The following is a 13,559-nucleotide window of genomic DNA, read 5'->3' on the forward strand; positions in this document are numbered from 1 at the left end:
ACTGTCATATTCTTTTGCCTTAATCTTTTAAAGGCAATTGCATCTTATGCTTGCTTGTTAGTTGGATAAAACTGAACAAGAAATTCTTTGGTGAACTCTTCCCAAGAAGAAGGAGAAATTCTAGCTACTTCTTTGCTCTCGAGAAGAGATTTATACCAATATCTTGCTGAACCGTACAAGTTGTAGGATACTAACTCAATAACCCATTCTTTGATGCACTTGAGAACCCAAATAGCTTTCATTGCATCCTCTAGATATTGTTGTGAATCTTCACCCAAAGAATCTCCATTGAAAGTAGATGAACTCAACTTCAAATACTTCTCAATTGGCGGCTCTTAATCCCCAAACAATTGATGAACTCTTTGAGCTTAAAGATTTGAGACATTATAAAGTCCCGCTTCACCCCTATTTTGATTTGTTAGGACCTGTAATACCGCATTAAGGGTTTGATTCATTCCCCTCAATTCAGTTGCCAAGTCTACTTGAGCCACTCCTACTGTAGGGTTTTCTTGAACTCCGTCATGGGGTATCACTTCTCTGCGCCTATTAGCTATCCTTTGGCTCTATGGTCTTTGTCGAAGTGCTCCAAGTGACGAAGAAACTGCCCTATTGGATTCAGCAGTATCAGGAGTATGAACAGTTCCACTATCTCTTTTCTTGGGTGGCATCTTCTACCTATTGAGTAAGTAAGGCGATTGGATCATAACCGACATATGTATATTAGATTATTAGGTTCAAAGACAATAGGACAGATAGAAAGAATTATAAGAACAAAAGATTGAGGACAACTTCCTATAGGCCTCTAGTAACATCACACTTTGTGAAAATGGATCGACTTCTATTTGCACAATTGTGATATTTGTAACGACCCAATTTTCAATATATCTAGATCATACTAGAAACAGAGCGCTACCAATTTGTCTTCCTAATTATTATGTATTATTTATCATATGAGTCTGATTCGTTGTTAAAAACATAGTTAATTTGCGAGGTATTTTTTTATTTGAAAAATGTTTGAATTAATAGATGGAATCATTCATAATCAATTCACAACTGATAACAGATAAAACAGTTATAAACAATCACACATAAATACATCACAAGTAGTTGACAGCATTCAGTGATTCAGCCTTCATTAGAGTATAGACTTTTAGTTAGAACAACCCTAGATATAGCTAGATAATAACTATATACATATATATACATACAACATCCCAGGTCCTGACCTGTTCAAGAAGTCCCTAAGCTGGCACCCAAGCTAGCTTAGACTCTATACTCACCTAGTCCCTCTAAATTACTAAAGTGAGGAAAAGTACGTTCTAAGTCTTCAAAACTCAAGTCAAGTGGAAAGTCATCAAAGGCAGAAGATCATCTACTACTCGTCTGCATGATCATACGTCGTCAAAGAGCATCTCACTGGTACTTTATTTATTGTCCACAAAACAGCAACACTGTATGAAAGAGCCTAGGCTAAAAAGTTCATAGGTAGACGGGGTGTAAATGTTGGCTGGCCTCACAGTATATACATATAAACAGAGGATGAGATTCACCCTAGACTCAGAAGACTACCTAGAGCAGAATCTTCTTTGCGGAACGATCATCAACGAACTACAAAAAAGTACTCTTACTTCCATCTGAAGGGGAAGGGAGAGAGAAGGGGTAAGAACTGGGGAGTTCTTAGTAGGGCTGGGGTTATTAGTTAAGTTCATTAATTCCGTGTTGTTTAGCATATAAAGAGCAGAATACCAAAAAGCAGTAAATAGAAGAAACAGATAAATAGAGAAAATAGAGAAAACAGAAAGCAAAACACAAACAAAAGAATACAAGAAAACAAAACACACACAGTGAATAGAATACAAACAAAGAAAGCATACATTCAAACAACAATCATACCAGAGGAAATGTGCAACCAAGTACGATGTATGTCTAGCCCTAGTGCAGGTAATGAGCTCATTTGTCGGTTACTAATCTGCTCCCGACATTACCCAGCAACCTCTGTCTGGATAAGGCTTTCTTGATGGCAATACCCATTGCAAGCATACTTTGTCTTGCAGGGTATTCACTACAAGCAACCTTTGTCTTGCAGGGCGGTACTTATTAGCCGATATAGGCCCAACACACTCACTGTAAGCAACCTCTGTCTTACATGAGTACAACACACTCACTGTAAGCAACCTCTGTCTTACAGGAGCAATAGCACACTCACTGTAAGCAACCTCGTCTTACAGGAGCACACTGATCTCGATACCTCTGTAAGCAACCTCTGTCTTACAACAAAGCATTATAGCAAGGTATCCCAGGAAAGCATTCTCAGTGGTCGTACCACCATCTATCTGACTATCTCAATGCAGCAGATGAACATACAAATATCTTTGGAGTTGCCTTAATGCAACAATTGACCTCCCAACAGGCCCTCTACTTGTTCTCTAACATCTTTATCATATTGCTCTATTCTCTTTGAATCTTTACTCTGCTCTGACTACTCTTTTCTCTTTGTCTCTTTACTCTGCTCTGATTACTCTTTTCTCTGTATCTCTTTCTCTGCTCTGGTTTCTCTGCTTAACGTATGTATTTAAGGCTAATGTAAATTTCGGTATGAATAGTTAGCCTGTCCTAAGTATAGGTTCATTAATTCTATACTGAAACAATTTAACTTTTCATATTATACCTAACCCTGGGCACAACTCAAGCACTAACTATGTTGCTACTAGTTCGTTCACTAATATCTGTTGTTTTCTGTCATTAAAACTTTACATATTTTTTCTTCGATTTTTATCTCTTCTTTAACTTTTTATCTTTCCTTTGTCTTTGCCTCACTAATATGTTATTACCACTTCCTAAGTGTTTTATGAAGGTAATTATGAGATTCTGCGCTTAAAGTTGTCTTTCTAAAATTTTTACAGAAAACTGCCTTTTCTGCATTATTTTATTATTTTTATTAAAATATTATTTTTAATTAAATATTATTATTTAATATTTTATTATTATTTATTATTTTATTATTAAATTTTCGAAAATTATTCCTTTTTAACTTTTAACCTTTAAAATTCACTTTTTACCACCTGTAACTTTTAATATTTCTACTTTAACCACCCTAACTTTTAGAAATTACAAAATAATCCCTCAAACACCAAAATAATTACAACCTTGCCCATTTTAAGATCTAAAAGGTGTTCTTCAATGTTCTTCATCACACTCAAAGTGTTCTTCGTGTTATTCATAAATTCTTCAGATTCTTTCTCTGTTTTTACCCGTTTTTCAATCTTTTCAGCAACCGATTTTTACCACGATTCATAATAAATTTGCAGCCACTAAAACCCCATCTTTTTCACATGATTTCAACACAAATTGAACCCCAATTTTAGGTTTAGGGTTCGTTTTTGGTGAAATCGGAGTTTTGATTTGAGTTTTAGTTCAGAAAAAATCAAGTTTTGAAGATTTGGAACTAAGAACTTTTCTCTCCTTTTTCTCTTGATGATTTTCGACCACAATGAGAAAATGAGGCCTTAGCATTGCTAAAGTCGTCAGAGAGTGCTGGTGCAAAGCTGCACCAGTAAACTGTGAACCCGGTTAAACCGATTTTCAGTTTTTAACTAAAACAGACCAGGTAACCTTATAATATCATTCAAGCAGCTTCTAATACTAATATAATGATAATATTATACTATTATCTCTCTTCTCTCATGAATCAAGTCTGGTTCGTCAAACAGAGACTATTTACGAAAACTAGAATCAAAACTCCTAACCGATACGGTTCAAAAATTAGGTTCTTCGTGATTGTATTATCGAGCTTGCCCCAAAAGAGGTCCTAGCTTAAAGATAACATAATGACAATGAGGATTGAGATGTTTGATGATATAGCAGAGGTGTTTCCTTTACTGATCTTCTGGAGAAATTCGTACTTTCAGAAAAGATCTCGCGTACTCGAAAATCGGGATTGTTACATTCTACCCTCCTAAAAGAAAATTTTGCCCTCAAAATTTCAGCCACGTTCAAGAATTCATCTTCAAGCGATCTATTTCCTTCAAGCCATCCTGACGAAGAGATCAGACCATTCCTTACAGCTTTCAAATCTCACATAGTCATAGCTATGGACATCATAACAGCTATGATGATAGCTGTGTCTCGCATCGATTCGTCGCTCGGAGCTCGATTAAACCATGTCTGTTCACAATCATTGAGGTCTTATCCACACCAAACAATCAATATTAAGGTGATCAGTCTTAATATTTCAAGTTAATCACGAACATTTTCAAAATGAGTGCTCATAGACATTCATGCCTAATGTATCTTAAAGATACCCTAACGACATGAGACACACAAGCAGAGTATGCAGTGAAGCATAGTCAATTCACTCCCCAGGCTCTACTGGGAACAAACTGCTTTGATACTAAATTGTAACGACCTAATTTTCAATATGTCTAGATCATACCAGAAATTGAGCACTACAAATTTATCTTCCTAATTATTATCCATTATTTATCACATGAGACTAATTCATTGTTAAAAACATAGTTAATTTGCGAGGTATTTTTATATTTTGAAAATGTTTGAATTAATAGACGGAATCATTCATAATTGATGTGCGGAAAATTACCGATTAAGAATTTATATCGGAAACAACATTGTAAGTACAGTTTTTAACCAATGAAAATTCTGCATATCAATTTAAAAAGGGTTGTCACAAATTTAGAATAAAATACTGGGAGTAGAATTCCCAGGTCGTCTCCCAACGAGTTGCTAAAAGAGTGCTACTTATTGATCAGGAGTTTCTCAGAAATTTGGAGTTTGGGTGATGGGCAAATAATTAATTATAAATTAAAGTAGTAGAAATTAACAAGAAGTTTATGTAATTGAAATAATAAAAGCCTTGGCTAGGAGGAGATTAATAGGAAGTTCTATCCTTGTTAGATTTTCCAAGATTAATAGTAATAGATTGTTGTTTTTACTTAGTTAACCCTCAACGAATGAAGGAAAGTCAAGTAATTGAGCTAACTTTGATTCACAAGTCCTAATCCTCTCCCGTGGGAAGAATTAGCGTTAGTGACTAGAGAGCCAGCCAACAACCTCTAATTACTAATTAACTCTTGAGTCTTTCCAATTCAAGGGTCTCCTATCAATCAACTCCCAAGCCAAGTAGAGAGCCTACTCCATTGACATGGATGCCATTTGTGCATACATGTAAAGGGAGTAGAAAGAAGACATGGCAATAAAACTCAATTAAAAATAATCAAGAAATAAAGAAATTAAATAGAAAAGTGTCTTTGCATTAATTAATTCCAAAATTGGAGGTATCCATATAACTCTAAACAAAGTAAATGGGAAATAAAAGAGTAAAGGAATAGGAAACAAACTAGAATGATAAAAACTTCACGGAGGTAGTAACTCTTTGTAATATCCAACTCAAAAGCATAAAACTAGAAGACTCTGAATGTGAAGAACCTTAGAGGAAGTAGTAATTTCTCTCTAAGATTCCCAAAAACTAAAACTAAAACTAAAAACTGAGAATGTGTGAATGTGTGTTGAGTCCCTGCTGTCTCCTGGCTCTAGTTTGTGTTTCTGGGCCAAAAACTGGGTCCAAACTCGGCCCAAAATCGCTCCCAGCGCTTTCTGCAATATGCAGCACGTGACGGCGATCCACGCGTACGCGCCAAGTACACGTGTGCATCGATGATCTTCTGCGCAAGGCGCGCGTCCGCGTCAGGTGCGCGTCCGCGTCGTGTGAGATGCACCAAGTTGCGCGTGCGCGTGAGGTGCGCGTGCGCACCGATGCTCACTGGTCAGCTCCTTAGTTTCTTGTATTCCTTCTATTTTTGCAAGCTTCCTTTCCATCCTCTAAGTCATTCCTGTCCTATAAAGCCTGAAAACACTTAACGCACAAATCACGGCATCGAATGGGATAGAGGGGAATTAAAAATACACAATTTAAAGGCTTAGGAAGCAAGTTTTCAACCATAGAACAAAATTGGGAAGGATTTGTAAAACCATGCAAATTGTATGAATAAGTATGCAGAGAATTGATAAATACCACTCAATTTAGCACAAAATAAACCATAAAATAGTGGTACATCAATAATCAATTCACAACTGATAACAGATAAAACAGTTATAAACAACCACACATAAATACATCACAAGTAGTTGACAACATTCAGTGATTCAGCCTTCATTAGAGTATAAACTTTTAGGTAGAACAACCCTAGATATAGCTAGATAATAACTATATATATATATATATATATATATATATACAACATCCCAGGCCCTGACCTGTTCAAGAAGTCCCTAAGCTGGCACCCAAGCTAGCCTAGACTCTATACTCACCTAGTCCCTCTAAATTACTAAAGCAAGGGAAAGTATGTTCTTAGTCTTCAAAACTCAAGTCAGGTGGAAAGTCATCAAAGGCAGAAGATCGTCTACTACTCTTCTGCACGATCATACGTCGTCAAAGAGCATCTCACTGGTACTTTATTGATTGTCCACAAAACAGCAACACTGTACGAAAGGGCCTAGGCTAAAGTTCATAGGTAGACGGGGTGTAGATGTCGGCTGGCCTCACAGTATATACATATAAACAGAGGATGAGATTCAACCTAGACTCAGAAGACTACTTAGAGCAGAATCTTCTTTGCGGAACGATCATCAATGAGCTATGAAAAAGTACTCTTACTTCCATCTGAAGGGGAAAGGAGAGAGAATGGGTAAGAACTGGGGAGTTCTTAGTAGGATTGGGTTATTACTTAATTTCATTAATTCCGTGTTGTTTAGCAGATAAATAGCAAAATACTGAAAAGTATTAAACAGAAGAAACAAATAAATAGAAAAATAGAGAAAACATGAAGCAAAACACAAACAAAAGAATACAAGAAAATAAAACACAGACATAGTGAATAGAATACAAACAAAGAAAGCATACATTCAAACAACAATCATAACAGAGGAAATGTGCAACCAAGTATGATGCATGTCTAGCCCTAGTGCAGGTAATGAGCTCATTTGTCGGTTACTAACCCGCTCCCGACATTACCCAGCAACCTCTGTCTGGATAAGGCTTTCCTGTTGGCAATACCCATTTCAAGCAACCTTTTTCTTGTAGGGTATTCACTACAAGCAACCTTTGTCTTGTAGGGCGGCACTTATTAGCCGATATACGCCCAACATACTCACTGTAAGAAATCTTTGTCTTACAGGAACAACACACACTCGCTGTAAGCAACCTCTGTCTTACAGGAGCAATAGCACACTCACTGTAAGCAACCTCTGTCTTACAGGAGCACACTGATCTCGATACCTCTGTAAGCAACCTCTGTCTTACAACAAAGCATTATAGCAAGGTATCCCAGGAAAGCGTTCTCAGTGGTCGTACCACCATTTATCTGACTGCCTCAATGCAGCAGATGAGCATACAAATATCTTTATCATATTACTCTATTCTCTTTGAATCTTTACTCTGCTCTGACTACTTTTTTCTCTGTCTCTTTACTCTGCTCTGATTACTCTTTTTTCTGTATCTCTTTTTCTGCTCTGGTTTTTCTGCTTAACGTATGTATTTAAGGCTAATGTAAATTTCGGTATGAATAGTTAGCCTGTCCCAAGTATAGGTTCATTTAGTCTATACTGAAACATTTTAACTTTTCATATTATACCTAACCATAGGCGCAACTCAAGAACTAACTATGTTGCTACTAGTTCGTTCACTAATATCTGTTGTTTTCTGTCATTAAAACTTTACAGATTTTTTCTTCGATTTTTATCTCTTCTTTAACTTTTTATCTTTCCTTTGTCTTTGCCTCACTAATATGTTATTACCACTCCCTAAGTATTTTATGAAGGTAATTATGAGATTCTACGCTTAAAGTTGTCTTTCTAAAACTTTCACAGAAAATTGCCTTTTTCGCATTATTTTATTATTTTTATTAAAATATTATTTTTAATTAAATATTATTATTTAATATTTTATTATTATTTATTATTTTATTATTAAATTTTCGAAAATTATTCCTTTTTAACTTTTAACCTTTAAAATTCACTTTTTACCACCTGTAACTTTTAATATTTCTACTTTAACCACCCTAACTTTTAGAAATTACAAAATAACCCCTCAAACACCAAAATAATTACAACCTTGCCCTTTTTAAGATCTAAAAGGTGTTCTTCAATGTTCTTTGTCACACTCAAAGTGTTCTTCGTGTTATTCATAAATTCTTCAGATTCTCTCTCTGCTTTTACCCGTTTTTCAATCTTTTCAGCAACCAATTTTTACCACAATTCATAATAAATTTGCAACTACTAAAACCCCATATTTTACACATGATTTCAACAAAAATTGAACCCCAATTTGAGGTCTAGGATTCGTTTTTGGTGAAATCGGAGTTTTGATTTGAGTTTTAGTTCAGAAGAAATCAAGCTTTGAAGATTTGGAACTAAGAACTTTTTTCTCATTTTTCTCTTGATGATTTTCGGCCACAATGAGAAAATGAGGCAGCCTTGGGGGTTTTGGTGGTGTAGGGTGAGTTGTGATTGGTTGATTTGAAGGTGGATTAAAATAATATTAAAATATATCAGGTGTATAACTACTAAAACTAGATGTATCGGAACACTTGTAAAAATATCTCTAAAAATTCTTTTATGAGCCACTAGCATAAATGATACTAGTAAGATATTTAATATGAGATTAGAACATGTATGATTAGGCCTTAGCATTTCTAAAGTCGTCAGAGAGTGCTGGTGCAAAGCTGCACCAGTAAACTGTGAACCCGGTTAAACCGATTTTCAGTTTTTAACTAAAACAGACCAGGTAACCTTATAATATCATTCAAGCAGCTTCTAATACTAATATAATGATAATATTATACTATTATCTCTCTTCTCTCATGAATCAAGTCTGGTTCGTCAAACAGAGACTATTTACGAAAACTAGAATCAAAACTCCTAACCGATACGGTTCAAAAATTAGGTTCTTCGTGATTGCGTTATCGAGCTTGCCCCAAAAGAGGTCCTAGCTTAAAGATGACATAATGACAATGAGGATTGAGATGCTTGACAATATAGCAGAGGTGTTTCCTTTATTGATATTCTGAAGAAATTCGTACTTTCAAAAAAGATCTCGCGTACTCGAAAATCAAGGTTGTTACAGTATTACTAAATGACCCTTACTCCATATAACACAGAAAAACCTAAGGCTCTGATACCACTTTGTCATAGCCTGAACCAAATCATAACTGACACTCAAGGGACAAGTCTCTCAGCAAGCTAATCGACCAAGTTTTTAGGAAAATGGACAGAGACTCCTCTATTCTTAGAGTTTTACCAACATGAATATTATCTTTCTATATCAATAATAAACATCATTTTTCAAAGATAACAATAACAACATATTCCAATCATATCCACAACCAAACATGTCAAAAGTCATATGATATATATTAAGTTGATAACTAAAGTATATAGTTAAATCCATACATTTTAATAACCAAGTCATAATTTCTATCTAAACCGTTCGAGATTCAAAACAACATAACCCAAACGAGGATCCTTCCTGTGACATATGGAGCATTGATATCATCTAGATTTTAAACAAAGGTTCCATTATATGATTACTTAGCCCTTGGAAAGAAGAATGACTCATCGAAATGACTAAGATCTACTGAGGGGCAGGTAGAATGGAACCTGGAATGACACCTGTATCTGAAAAATATGGGAATATAATAGGGTGAGTTTTGCAACTCAGTGAGAAAATATTACATCTATAACCCATATGAGACAATACAAGTTTTACCATGAAAATTATATTTCTTTCCAAAGATGATGAATTCATATTAATTAATTATGCAAATAAATAGATAAATAATTACGCTTAATGAACTGAAATGGGAGTTCTCATTCCAGAAGTCAAATCAAATCGAATATTACACACTTAGGGCGGCTCCACCTATAAGGGTATCCCTTTCCTCTAATGTGCCCGTACGGTATAACAGATCTAATGTGTGGCCTACACGTTAGGCTAGCAACGCCCCTACTAGCTGAGGTCTAAGCCAAATGCATCTAGGTTAACATCACAACCGCCGTTAATTACAATTTTCTAGCCAGAGTCTCCCAAACTAATCCAAACTAAATCACATATAACCATGTCTAATACTTGTAACATATTACTACATTCCATAAAAATAGAGTATATATAAGAATGCATGTTAAAAATTTAATTAAAGTTTAACAAATACCAATAAGAAAAATAAGTATGCTTTAGAAAATATATAAATATCGTCTCGTGTGTATCTTTATAAAATTACGAGTTTTTCAGAAATCGATATCTATTTATAATCTAGTTTTATTATGTTATACCCCTTTTAGGTAAAAGTTCATCAGTTTTGTCCTCGTTCCACAGAACATTGAATCTGGCTGAATTAATTCCTTTCATAATGATTTCGATCAGCTTGTTGGGAATTTCGATCTCTTGCAATCTATGTTTCATGAAATCCTAATTTATTCTATCATAAGCCTTCTCAATATCAATTTTGATGGCTTTCTAGCCTCTACTTCCTTTTATCTTTTTCATCGAGTGCTAGACCTCTTTGGCAATAAGAATGTTATCTTGAATCTTTCTTCCTGTGATGAAGCTAGACTGGTGAGGGCAGATCCTTTCATTGATAATAGGTTTAATTCGCCGCACTAGGATCTTAGACAAAATCTTGTACTTGACATAGGGGAGTTATCCTCTTCAATGCGGTTAGGATTGAATCAATAACTCTTGATATAGTCACAAATTTTTGTTTCATGAGCTCCCAATTATTTTTGAAAAATATAGTCAGGAACCCGTCTTTCTCCGAAGCCTTGAGAGATCCTATGCTAAAGAGAGCTCTCCTAATCTCTGCATTTGTCGGGATATTCTCCTACCTCTTCTTAGTACAAGTTCTTGTAGAAGTTCATGACATGTTGCTTTATGAGGTTCTCATTTTCAATCCAATCTCCTTATTGACTTTTTAGCTTGACAATTTTATTCTTTCTTTTTTTGATAATGGTTCTAGTATGGTCGAACCTAATGTTGCAATCTCCCTAAAGAATCCATTATTTCTTTGATTTTTGAAGCCAGAAAGTCTCTTCTCTATCTAAAATCCCATTTAACTCTTTGTTCAGATCATATTCCAGTTTGTTAAGAAAATTGTTTTTTCCATAGCTGCTGATTCTTTGAATGCCATCAGTTTATTTAAAATTCTCCTCTTGCTTTTGAAGATATTGTCAAAGACATTTTTATTCCAATCTTGCAATTCCTTCCTTACTTTGGTAAGGGTGTTGTTAAGAATCTCTTCTTTTTCCCATTGTTCATGGAGGAAAGGTTCGAAGTTTGGGTGATAAGGCCACATGACTTCGAACCTAAAAAGCCGTTTTCTTTCAGGGTCTAGCTTCTGTTATGAGGATAGAGTGGTGATCTGAGTTGAATCTTGGGAGAACTTTCACCACCATATCCTGAAATTGAACTCTCTAAGTGGTATTGACCAAAACACAATAAAATCTTTTAAATATTCTATCATACCCTTCTTAAACAGGACCTCTTCACGTAAATCTATACGGTATACTCCACACAATCGAGATCAATGTGTTCGCTATTATTTATCCAATTTGCAAACAGTCTTCAGGATCTGTTGTTGTTGGGGATGCCTCCTTTATTTTTTGAGATCTCTTTTATGTCATTAAAGTCCCCAGCTAAGAGCCAAGTCTTGGTACTCTTGTCAGCAATCGTTTATAATTTGGGCTATAACTGCCTTCTGTTCTGAGGTTAGGAGCTAGCATACATTGCTGTCAGTAAAAATTCTTCTCTCATACATTGCAATTTAGAGTTTTAGACAAACCAAAAGGCTTAACTTAGCAAGATCCTACAACTGAAGCTTTTGGTTGAGCGGCTAAATATGTTATCTCATATATTACATTCATATTCGAATTTTAGATGACTAGATAGTTGATAAAATTCTTAAATATTTATGGTGTATGTGAGTTTGTGATGTCTAAAATTACAGGTTGTCCAATTCATCGAACAAAAAAAAATTTAATAGAATTATTATTGAGATATTTATAACATCTTATTAAGTCAAAATAAAAAATTTTAAATTTATTAATATAAAATTTAATCTAATAACTAAATAAATAAAATCAAAATATATAAAATTAAATTAAATATTTTAATAGTTAAAAATATAAATTAATAATTACTAAATAATATTTAAACTCTTCGTATTACAAAATTTAAAACACATATCAAATCAATTTCCATATAAAATCTAACAAATTTTCTTCTGCATGAATTTTTTCTCTGCATAATTTTTCTTCGTTAAACTCGTTAAGAAAATAAATTTCATTATTCGAAGCCAAACAAAGGCACAACCCAGTCAAGAAAAAAATTGGCCTAAAGCTCCAAACTCCGTTGTGTTAATATAACAATAATATCATCGAGTCGAGAGATTCTATTCCCTTAGGACTAAGGAATTTTGGATGAAATTTTGATTTTAAAAGCTGGGCGAAACTTAATTGAGACGAGGGTCATAGTCGTTTCAAACTTTTGTTAAAAAAATAGTAGTATTTTTTTAAAAAGTAAAAGATAATTCAATTGGTTCAAATACTTTATTATAACTTAAAATACTAAAGTTCAATCTTTATCTTTTGTTTTTATTGCACAATAATTTTTAATTTTAAACATTCAAAACATATTAAATTTAGACTGAACTGAGTGTATTCGCATTTTGCAACTCTCTATTCAATAAGTAATATTCTCTCTACCTTTGAGTTCAAATATAAAAAATTAGATATTTTTCATTTATGTAATTTAATATTATTTTATATTATACTGTTTATTTAATTTAATTTTTTATATGATAAAAAATATTCAATAAATATTATAAATTTTAATATTTGTCATTCTAACTTCTTTTTTATATAAAATTTTGTTGAGTGTATTCGCATTTTTTAAGAGAAATGCTAATATTTAAAAAGGAGAACATATAACTTTTATAATATCAACATCTGTAGATAATTCTTATACTTTAATAAATACGAAAAAAGTGTGATACAACCTTAAAAATTCAAAGAGTTGCATATGAGTTTGACCTTAATTTTTTGGAACGAGACCTGAAAAACGATTTCAAATTTGACAATATCATCTAAATAGGAGAGATGAGGTTAGACGAGTTTATTTTAAATAGGGTCCATATCAAAAGTATCTTAACAGTTATTTTCTATCTGATTCTCCCAAAATTTTGTTTCAAGTTCTGCCACCGTTTAAAAGTGAAGTCTAAATGCCTTGTTGAAGGTTTTGACTTTTGTGTCGGGATGGAAGTTTTTTTGACATTCTTGTTTAGACTATAATTTAAAAAAAAAATATAAATAAATAATAAAAATATTAAATAATATGAACAATAAATATATCAAATACTCATTTAAAACACGTACAATAAATTCGATGTTTAAATTAACAAGAATCGTAACATATTTAAAGTAGATTTGTTGTTACCCTTAATAGTGATAATCAAAATAGTGGTGAGAGTTTTAATTTTTTTTTTTTTTTTGGTAAT

This window comes from Arachis stenosperma, chromosome 7, assembly GCF_014773155.1.
Source record: "Arachis stenosperma cultivar V10309 chromosome 7, arast.V10309.gnm1.PFL2, whole genome shotgun sequence".
Classification (NCBI taxonomy): domain Eukaryota; kingdom Viridiplantae; phylum Streptophyta; class Magnoliopsida; order Fabales; family Fabaceae; genus Arachis; species Arachis stenosperma.